Below are 10,701 nucleotides of genomic sequence, written 5' to 3'. Positions count from 1 at the left end.
AGGCAAGCAACGTGAGTGGGTTGTGATAGATAGTGGGTTTCTCATCATCATCCCCTTTCACGCCGGCAGCTTTACTCTCTCTCTCTCTCTCTCCAAACTCAGTTGTGTCACGCCTGCTTCCACTCACCCTCTCTCTCTCTCTCCCTCCCCCCTATAAATAAAAAAAGAAAGAAAACCTAATCTCCACTAACCCATATGGTCATCTCTTTCTCTTCTCTCCTGTTCCTTCTCTCCCCACTTTTTGTCAGAAAAACATTCTATTCTAACCCCCTCAGCTGGCTACCCCATACCCCTTTTTCTTTTTCTAATAACCCCCCCACCTCACCTGACTACCTCCCTTCCCTTTTCTTCTCTTCAATATAATTATTAGTTCATTTGAATACCCTATACACTGTAGTACCATACCTACCATCCTTATTTCTCATCGTTTTCCCCAAACACAAAATATATATATAATTAGTTTTTAATTAATGTCGCTCTATTGCACATAGGCATCCCTATTCAAGCCTATAACTTGCAATATAACCCAATTCATCAAATTTTCCCTAATCATTCTTCTGCACACACCCACCCCAACTGTTGCAGTTAAAAACACCAGAACCCATCGCACTCTTTCTATTCACATTTCACAGTCTGTATTTTGTATTGATGTGAGGTTAAATGGATACCTTGTTTCGGCTTGTCATTTTCAGTCTCAACCAGCACTGATCCTCAATCTCTCAACAACTCCTCTAGCAGAACTTCTAGCAGCTCTAGATCCTCCAGACAAAACAACACAGCAACTTCCACCATCATCATCACTACCAGCAACAAGAAGACGAAGAATGCTTCAACTTTTTCATGGATGAAGAAGACTTGTCCCTCGTCTTCTTCTAGGCACTACTATCCTTATCATCCCCACCCTTCTTCCACCCCCCCACCACTGCTACTCCTACTTCACCACCACCACCACCACTCCCACCACTTCTGATTTCTCCTTCTCCCTCTCCCCCACCGCTCCGGACTTCCACAACTTTGAATTCTCCGGCCGATGGGCTCACGACATCCTCCTCGAGACGGCCCGTGCCGTTGCCGACAAGAAACTGCGCGTGTCCAGCAGTTGATTTGGATGCTCAACGAGCTCGCCAGTCCCTATGGTGACAGAACACCGATCAGAAGCTCGCAGCTTACTTTCTTCAGGCTCTCTTCAGTCGTGTCACACCGAATCGGGGGACCGTACCCACCGTACTTTGGCCTCCGCGTCGGAGAAAAACATGCTCTTTTGAGTCAACCAGGAAGATGGTCTTGAAGTTCCAAGAGGTCAGCCCTTGGACTACTTTCGGTCCCGTCGCTTCCAATGGCGCCATCTTGGAGGCGTTAGATGGTGAGCCCAAGTTGCACATAGTTGATATTAGCGATACATATTGCACCCAGTGGCCTACTCTTCTTGAAGCCTTGGCCACTCGCAGCGATGAAACCCCGCACCTCCGGTTGACCACTGTGGTTAGCCGCAGAGGCGGCGGCTCTATCGCGGCGGTTCAAAAAGTCATGAAGGAGATAGGTACTAGGATGGAGAAAATTCGCTCGGCTCATGGGTGTGCCCTTAAAATTCAACGTCATTCATCACGCGGGTGATCTCTCAGATTTTAATTTCTCGGAATTAGATATCAAAGATGACGAGGCTCTCGCCATTAACTGTGTGAACTCGTTGCATTCCATCACGGCCTTTGGTATAACCGAGACATGTTGATATCCTCGTTTCAGAGATTACAACCTAGGATAGTCACCGTGGTGGAAGAGGAAGCTGATCTTGATGTTGGATTTCACGGGTTTGAATTTGTACGAGGTTTCCAAGAATGCCTGAGGTGGTTTAGGGTTTACTTCGAGGCACTGGAGGAGAGCTTCCCCCGAGCAAGCAACGAGCGTTTGATGCTCGAGCGAGCGGCAGGACGAGCCATCGTTGACCTGGTGGCTTGTGATTCCATCGCAGTCTGTAGAGACGGCGGGAGACAGCGGTTAGATGGTCGCAGCGGCTGCATGGCAGTGGGTTCAACGCACTGCCGTTCAGTGATGAGGTTTCCGACGACGTGAGAGCGCTGTTGAGGAGGTACAAGGAGGGGTGGGCAATAACACATTGCTCCGACCCCGGAATATTCTTGGCGTGGAAGGAACAGCCGGTGGTGTGGGCCAGTGCATGGAGGCCTTGACGTAGTGGATGATGAGGATGCTGTGACGGAGTGATTCGCCGTGTTTTCGGTTTTTTTGGCACGTGCATGATGGGACGAGATTGCTGTGGCCGTGGTGTTTTTATTTTTTTTTTTTAATTTTCTTTATTGATCAGTTTGGCAAGACAATACGATTGGGGGTTGAGATGGTTGGGAGGGGGAGTTTGAATTTTCAATTATTCTTGATAACATTTTGTGATTAATTTTTCATATTACGAAGAAATAGTTTATGACTTTGAATATATAATATATATGTATGAAGTAATCAATGGCATAATTGTCCGACTATTTTATTTTGAGGGGATGATGAACTTATTCCCTTAAATTAATGTCATGTTGCCTTCAAGAGATGCATTTTAAGAAAACAGAGATGTGTGTATTTAGATGGAATTGTTGGTTTCATTTGAGAAAACAGTAGTCCGTGTTTGATAATATCATTTTTATTTGCTGTATAACTTTTAGTTTAGATGGCTCAATTGTATTATATTTTAATGTTTTTTATTTCAATGAAATAGGTCATAATATGAGAACAGTCTCTCAACTTCTTTTTTTCTTTTTAATGATGACTGAGAATTTGAAGTAATAATTAAAACACACCAAAATCTGAACATTTGTATATATATTTTTAAAAAATAATGGCATGGATTTGTGATTTTAGGAATACTAAAGCACAATTCTCATTATTTATTGCTAGCATTAATTATTTTTAAGTATAAAATACTTTTTCTTTTATTGTATTATTTTTTACGTACTGACAAGCCCATAGTTTTTATAAATTTCATTTCAAATATTGCATGATCATAATTAATGTTTAATTGGCATGATAAATGGTTTCCCATCATAATTTGAGAACCAATTTTGTGCTCATAAAACTGTGATGAGTACTCTGAGTTTATTAGATTTGGATCGTCCACGTCTTATTTAGATAGTTTGAATTTAATTTATTTTTATTTTTATTTATTAAAATAATTATTTTAATATGTATAGAATCTAAATAGAGGTAATTTTTTAACTATCATTCTTTCAAAAATAGTTTGTTCTATTTAAAAATAATTAATTAAAAATTTAAATTTGGACCATTCAAATTAAATATAGATAGTCCATCAAAATAATGAGTTTGAAACTCATTCTCATGTTTGCTATGAACATTCATATCTCAAGCGACAAAGTTCTCTTACTTGATTAAAAAAACACAGTAATTTATTCCCATGTGATAACTTTTTTAATCTAAACTAGTCACAAAATTAATTGAGAACACAATCTGCGTAGCACATGCTATCATTTTACCCTCAAATCAGTTGTCCTGGCGTATACAAATTGGTGCGAGATTCATGAGAAAAAGAAGATTATAACGAAGTGGTAAATAAAAAAAAAAAGTTTATGTTCAATGAAGGTCACGCCCATATTGCCTTTAACTTTCGATTAAAATTGTAATTATGGAGTTGTTGTGATGGAATTTATAGGTCAAAGGTCCTTTTTGCCTGTAAAGAAAAAAAAATATTGTGATTGAGAGTAAGGTAAAAATAGTTAAAGGTAGAGTTTAAACATCTTAGTATAATTTTATATCTATATATAATATTGCGATTGAGAGTGAAATGATGAAAGTAGGAATTATTTCCCTCTAGTTATTTTGAATACGGCATAAATTAAAATAGGACTTAAACCGCCCAATAAATCTATCACCATTGAATCAGAACTTAGGAATTGAATAATGGGCATAAATAATGCCGGGTTATACCAAAATATGGTTATGCATGGTCCAATCCCGATCAACTAGCAAGTTAATTAACAACATAATTATGCCGGAGAAGATAATCGACTTAAAAACAAAAAGAAGGCTCAGTCTTACCATAATAATATTTTTTTTTTCCCTTCCCGCAAAAAGGTCCCAAAGAAAGAATCAAGATTTGGTATTTGGTTTACAAAGATGATATCACCTGTGTAGGGATAATGGTGTATACTAATATTAAAAAAAGTTGCCCATCCATACTGGTAATTAATATATAATAAACTGAACTAGCAAAAAACGAAGGAGGACGTGTTCATCAAGTCTTTCAAGTGATATATAGAATCTTTAGGACGGCCACTATGTTGGGTTTCATATGTGAGGGAATCTCATAAAAAGGAGCAGAGTCTCCTCAGTGGAAGAAGGGTCTTAGTGGCCAGCAAAGCACGCTGTCTTTGAATGTCTTTCCTTTTTCTTTTCTCTCTCTAGAGTCCATCATCTTTATACATACATATAATTTTATATGTGTGACACAGATCTTAGCTTTAGCTTCTTTGTATGGCCCCCACGAAGCCTGAGCTCTTTCATGGAGGTGAGATAAGGGTTCACAAGAGGCACCTTTTGCCCATGAAAGCTAATATATTGTAACTGTCATGGACAATGAAAAGGAAACATTATGAATAGGGTTCATCTTTTTAGGGCTGCCTGCCCAGGACTTCTGGTGGAGCTTCCCCTCTCCACGTTTATACACCCACTCACCCCTCTCTTTATATATATGTATATATTGCCTTTTGTGCTTTTGGAAAATAATCATATATTGTGGCTTTCATTCGGTTTTAATTTTCATAAAGGGAGTTTGGTGCAGGACCCAACTTTCTTCTACCAGTTTAGGCCTTTGGTATTCTTTTCTATGACATTGACAACGACCAGCTGAAACCTTTATGTTTTAATGGGACCGACTTCGAGCAATAAAGTTTGTTCAAGCGTATTTGCCAGCCCATAGTACTCCTGGATCTTTGTCCCTCTGTCCCTGTATTTCCTGTTCCCGTAGCCTATATGGTTTCTATAATTATACCACACGAATAGTTTCTTTGATAACGCAATAATTGAAGAATCCAGTAACAACCAATATGTCAGGTCAAAAAAAAAAAAAGGTAACAACCAACATGATAGTACCATTAGGGCTTACCCTTTTTTAACTCGTGGAGATCAATCTTGCAGTTGAATTTATGTGTGACATTTGTTTTTTTTTTTTTTAAATTACAATAAAAGTTTAAGTGAGTTGAGTACCAAAAGCTTATCAAGACCAACGTTTACAGAAATACTTACAGATAGCCCACCAATAAGATCCTCATATTGGCAGTAAGATTTGAACTCACAATCTTATAAGTTATGAACCCACTCCTTACCAAATACCAAATGGTGAAATGGACCAACTCCTGTTTGCTATGCGTGACATTTGTTCTCAAAACTCACTTGAACTATTTTGAGGTTGAGGCCCAATCGGATGGTAGACACTACATAGTACTCAGAAGATTCATCTTTTCAGGGCTCACTAGCCATAAGACAATACCAGTTGATAAAAACCATGGGCTGCCGCCAACGTGGGGCTTAAGAGAAAACGGCGCCATGGACCTCGGGGCCAGGATAGAATTCTACATTAGCTGTAACAAGATATAGAACAACAAGTAACTATTTGGAAAATCTGGAAGTGGAGAAACGAATCAACCTTTGATCCCAATTTGTTAAACCTGAAGAACCTGCTCTTATTATATTGAATAGCTGGATGAATTTTGTAAAGAATGGAGTAGTTAGTCACGGTGACTATTTTGTCAGTAATCATCCTCAGTCAACGTGGCAGCCACCTCCTAATGGTTGGATTAAAGTAAATGTTGATGGAGCAGTGTCCCATTCCTCGACTGGATCAGGATGTGGCGGTGTTATCAGGGACCATAATGATAAGTGGATTGCCGGATTTTCTCACTTCTTGGGATCATGTCCAGTAATAGAGGCTGAACAATGGGCCATTTATAAAGGGCTTCAACTTGCTTGGGATATGGGTTTCAGAAACGTTATTCTAGAGTCTGATGCCTTGAATCTGATCAGCTTATTAAGAGATAACAGGGACTTCAATAACGGTGGTCTTCTGATGGTTCAAATTCAGAAACTTGTCAGACTTCCCTGGCACTTGGAGATTACCCACATTAATAGGGAGAGGAATCGGATAGCAGATCTCCTTGCAAAAGACGGCTTATCTCATACTTCCCTCCTTGATTCTTGTCCTCCCAAGCTTCAGGCCTTAGTTTCTACTGAGTGTATGGGATCTAATCCCTTTGATGTTTAAGTTTTAGTTCCGGGCTCTGCCCTCCTTTGTATAAAAAAAAAAAAAGAAAAAAAAGATATAGAACAAAGCCCGAAGCTTCGTTGCTATCATGGCATGGTCTTGAACAGATCTTGAAACAGACGACTAAACTAGATCCCAGGAGGCATTAACATGAAATCAGTATATTATATCCACGTATGCAAAGCAATTTCATGTATGTATATCAGAATCGGAAAGAAAAAGGTCAATAAATTTTGCACATAAGAAAGAATCATTTTACACCACTGTAAGTTAGGACTCGGTAGATCAAGACAAACACAGCTTGATTACCGGGAGAACTCCAGTCAATGGCCAATTTTTCTCGATATATACACGTGAATTAGGAAATGTGCTAACCTTAGTTCTTGAGACTATAGTCCTGCATCCGCGTCCTCCTGGTGTGACTGAACTCTTAGTTTTGAGCAAGGGTTTACCAATGCAACTCGGCGAGCTGCAGACTCAGGCTACATAGTTGATCAAATATTCAAATGTACAAAGAGCAACCTCATTATATGGATCCCCTCCATCCCAGAGGCAGCCTCCATTTTCTGTGCCAAAAGATAGAAACTCTTGACCATAATGGGAACTCAAAATTGTACTCCAGAGGTTGATCAGCAGGTCCTGCCACAATCAAAGGCAGCCATACATATCTTGAGTCCCTTAGGTCTGCAGGATTCCACCGATCTGCCATAAAAATAAATGAACCAGGATATCCTGGTATAGGGAGTACAAAAGTGCTCTGAGCAAAGAAAGTGGTCAATCGAAATACTTTGTTCCCTCCAACGCATGGATTTCCCATTGTTTCCCATGGCCCCAATATTGACTCAGAAGCATGAGCCAGTGCCTCGTTTGGGCCCACCCAGTGCAGCCAGATGTGATCATATAGTATGTGCCCTGGTGCTTGAATAGAGCAGGTGCTTCTCTGTGCTGGCCCACTAGAATTCTTCTAATGACAGAAGTCACATTAAGATAATCTTCAGTTAAGGGTCCAATGTGCAGTTCACTATTTTCCACTGAAGAGTATATTAGATATGCCATCCCATCATCATCCTTGAAAACTGTCATATCCCTGCTTTCATATCCATGTGGCCTTTGGCTACCAAGATAATCAAAAGGACCAGCAGGAGCATCACTGATTGCTACCCCAACAGCAGCTTTTGTATAATTGGCATCGTCTATGTGCATCCACATCACATATTTTTCAGCTTTGTCATTGTAAATCACTTTTGGCCTCTCAAGCACCTTGGACTTGTGCAGATCATGAGTTTCATTTTGTTTCCACCGCCGCCAATACAATACCCTCATTTTTCCAACTCCACAAATCCTTGGAAGAATAACAGCCAACTCCTATAACGTCCACCTGAAGGGGACAGAGATAAAAGTCTAATTAGAATTTCTGCACAAGGCAATGCAGCCGAGTAAGCATACACAGTTTTTTTTGTTGGGCCACCCCTTTGTTGCCACCCAAAGAAGCCGTCGTGGCTTATAACAGCATGGTATGACTTATAATATCAGCACCGTAGCAAAATTATTTAGAATGAGAACATAACACTGACAGGGAAAGAGCAGATTGATATACTGTAAAAAGAGTATTCACTCCATGATAGTAAGAGAGACAGAAAACAAAAAGCTTACTAGAGTGTGTGTATACATATATATATTAAAAAATCTTACTGCTGTCTTCCCGGCGGGTATGGAATCATTCCATATAAAAACTCACTAGTATTATTATCTTTGCAAGTTCAGTTTGAAGCTAATTATCTGGTTAAAAAGAAAAAGAAAGTGAAAAACAAGTTACATCCTAAGTCCACTCAGCCTATTCATACCACAAATCAACCTCCAGACCTTAATCTTATGCCACTGGTAATGTTTACTATGGCATTCAGGTCAATAATTTGTAATCCCTTAGTAAATCAAACCGCCAACAGGCATTTCCAATGCTATCCCTCCACAAAAGATTTCATATAAAATAATGACATTGAGAATATTCAGAACTCAAGATATTGAATTTGCTAATGAGACATAAGGCCCCTTGAACTAGAATCTTACATGAATTAAATACAGGTAAAACTACGCAGTTGTGCGTCAAAGTAGGGACAGTGCAGATATGTAAAGCCTAAAAGCCATATAAGCATCTCCAATCAGTGATAAAGCCTTCCGTTTGTTAAAGATATGTTATAAACTCAACAACCAAAGGATGCAACGTCAAAGCATGGCACTAAAAATAAGAACTCGCCTCTTCAACAACCAGGAAGATGACTGAGCATCTTTTCTGTCCAGAAAATAAGACGCACAAATTCCATTAGAGGGGGAAAAAATCACATTATACTTGAGAACAAGTGTTTTTCACGTAAAATGACTTACCCGGGCAGCTCCTTTCTTGTGAGCACGGTAAGTGGGCCCATCTTTGTACTCACCATACCAATAGTACGTCCTCGATTTCTTATCATACAGAATGCCACCTCCGTGGGCTTGAATAGGATTTCCGTCTGTATCCAGCCAAATTCTGCCAGGGTAGTAATAATAACTCTCATTCCCAGCATTTGCTGTATCTATAGCTCTTCTGTGACCAGGAAAAAATAGATGTCTCAGTTGTGAATTTTCATCAAGGAATTCATCAATCACTGTAGTTGTGCGCTTAGGTCTGCGTTTTGCTGCCCTAGGAGACCTCTTTCCCCTTGGTGGGGGAATTCGGATGTTCTCCTCCTCCTCCACTTCTTGAAGTTCACGAAGTTGGGGATGACGGCTTACTCGCAATTGGACCTCTCCACCTTCCCTATATCTTTGATGAATACTGGAATAGAAATGAATCAAAAGAATGCATCCTACCAAGCTCCACACCACAGCAGATGCAGAAAATCTGCTCCCTGCATTGCGACATAAATTTGTTGGTTTCCTGTATTTGTTCCTCATCCTCTTTCTCTCTTCCCTTTTATCTTCAGGCTAATGCTGCAATTAACAAAATGCAACCTATGGAGACCTCATAACCCCACTAAATTCAACTGACAAAGATTTAATGTACCTTGTACAAAAGACAATATGCAAGTAATTGTGATAAAACCAATTCAGGGAATATGATACTAAATTATTTTAAAGGGTGACAATAAACTGTTGACTAGTTGGATTCTTCTCTTTCACTACGATATTCCACTCCAATATTGACCGCCGTCAATTTATCATGGTCGGCAGCGATTTGCCCCCTCAATAGATTACAAGTCAATTTTCTCTTAAAACAAGAATCAAAGTGAAAAGCGATTCGTCAGATCCACCAGACCGTCACGCAACAATGCAACAAAGCTTACCCCTAAAATTAGCATCGCTTCGAGACAGAGAAGATCAAAATCCTCCGGAAGCTCGCAGATTACAACAACAACAATAACAGAGAATCAAATTGCGACCAAAGAAGAAGACTTACGTGATGTCACCCGAACTATGAACTGAACAAAAGTCCTAAACATGAGTCTCTCCTGCAGCTCTCAAAGTTAGAGAAACCGAGGCGCGACCACCAAAGTACGCCAATTTCAGTTTCTCGTCCCAATACGAGGCCGGCGGCGAAGAAAAGCAGAGAAGGGAGCAGGTGCAAAATGAAGAAAATGAAAATAACAGAGGCGGTAGTTAAGTTTGCGTGAAATTTCGATCTGAACACCGAGGTAGATGACGTTGACTTGCGACCGAATCTAGAATTGCACTATCAGACGGTGCTTTTTGGTGCCGAGTGTCTCAAAAGAGGGAAGACAGCTCTAGAAGCTTCAGCAAAACGAGCCTTCTTTCTGTTTGCCTCTCAAATCTTCTTTTACTTTGGCGATTCTCTTTCTTCTTTCGGCTCAGTAGACGTTGATATTCTCAATAATTTACTGTCCACCTCCAATCACACTGGGACAGTTAGCAACAACTCATCGTTTCTCATCTTCAGAACTTCAGAACTTCCGGCCAAAAAGGGCCAAAAAAAAAAAAAAAAAAAAAGGAACCCTCCGAACAAGGAAGTGAAACCGGGAATCCAAGGATGTCACTCACCAGGTACCTCTTTGACTTTTTTGCGCTGTGGTGGCAAAAACGAGAAGAGGACTTCTGGTTTTCAATTTCCTCGCCCTTAAGTAATTTTTTTTTTGGCCAATGATTAATTTAAAGCTTATACAAGTTATAGGAGTAATTTTTAGAGTGTTATAATTATTGCTTTAACAATATATTACTTATGATTTGAAAAATAAAAAATAAAAAATATTAGGAAAGCATAACTTATTTGGATTCTGCCTAAGAAGTTACTCTTTCTTTAACCGTGAGGGAAGTGTGAGGCTAAATTTTTTGAATTTGATTTAATTTAACAGCATTTAAGTAAGCAATAAAAGTATTGTAATCAACAAAACTTTTGAAGGAACCTGAATTTTATTTAGGAAAAATAGAAAAAAAAA

At 39.5% G+C, this 10,701-nt stretch overlaps 2 pseudogenes; one reads left to right on the top strand and one right to left on the bottom strand.

Annotated features, from left to right (window-relative positions):
* Nucleotides 1–578: 578 nt before the first annotated feature.
* LOC114731326 (protein SHORT-ROOT-like) lies at nt 579–2,214 on the top strand (annotated as a pseudogene).
* Nucleotides 2,215–6,419: 4,205 nt separating this feature from the next.
* LOC114731293 (uncharacterized) lies at nt 6,420–10,221 on the bottom strand (annotated as a pseudogene).
* Between the last annotated feature and the right edge of the window lie 480 nt (nt 10,222–10,701).

Source organism: Neltuma alba, unplaced genomic scaffold (genome assembly GCF_004799145.2).
Source record: "Neltuma alba isolate B1F8T4 unplaced genomic scaffold, ASM479914v2 tig00012821_pilon, whole genome shotgun sequence".
NCBI lineage: Eukaryota > Viridiplantae > Streptophyta > Magnoliopsida > Fabales > Fabaceae > Neltuma > Neltuma alba.
This window is presented reverse-complemented; position numbering and strand designations above follow the sequence as displayed.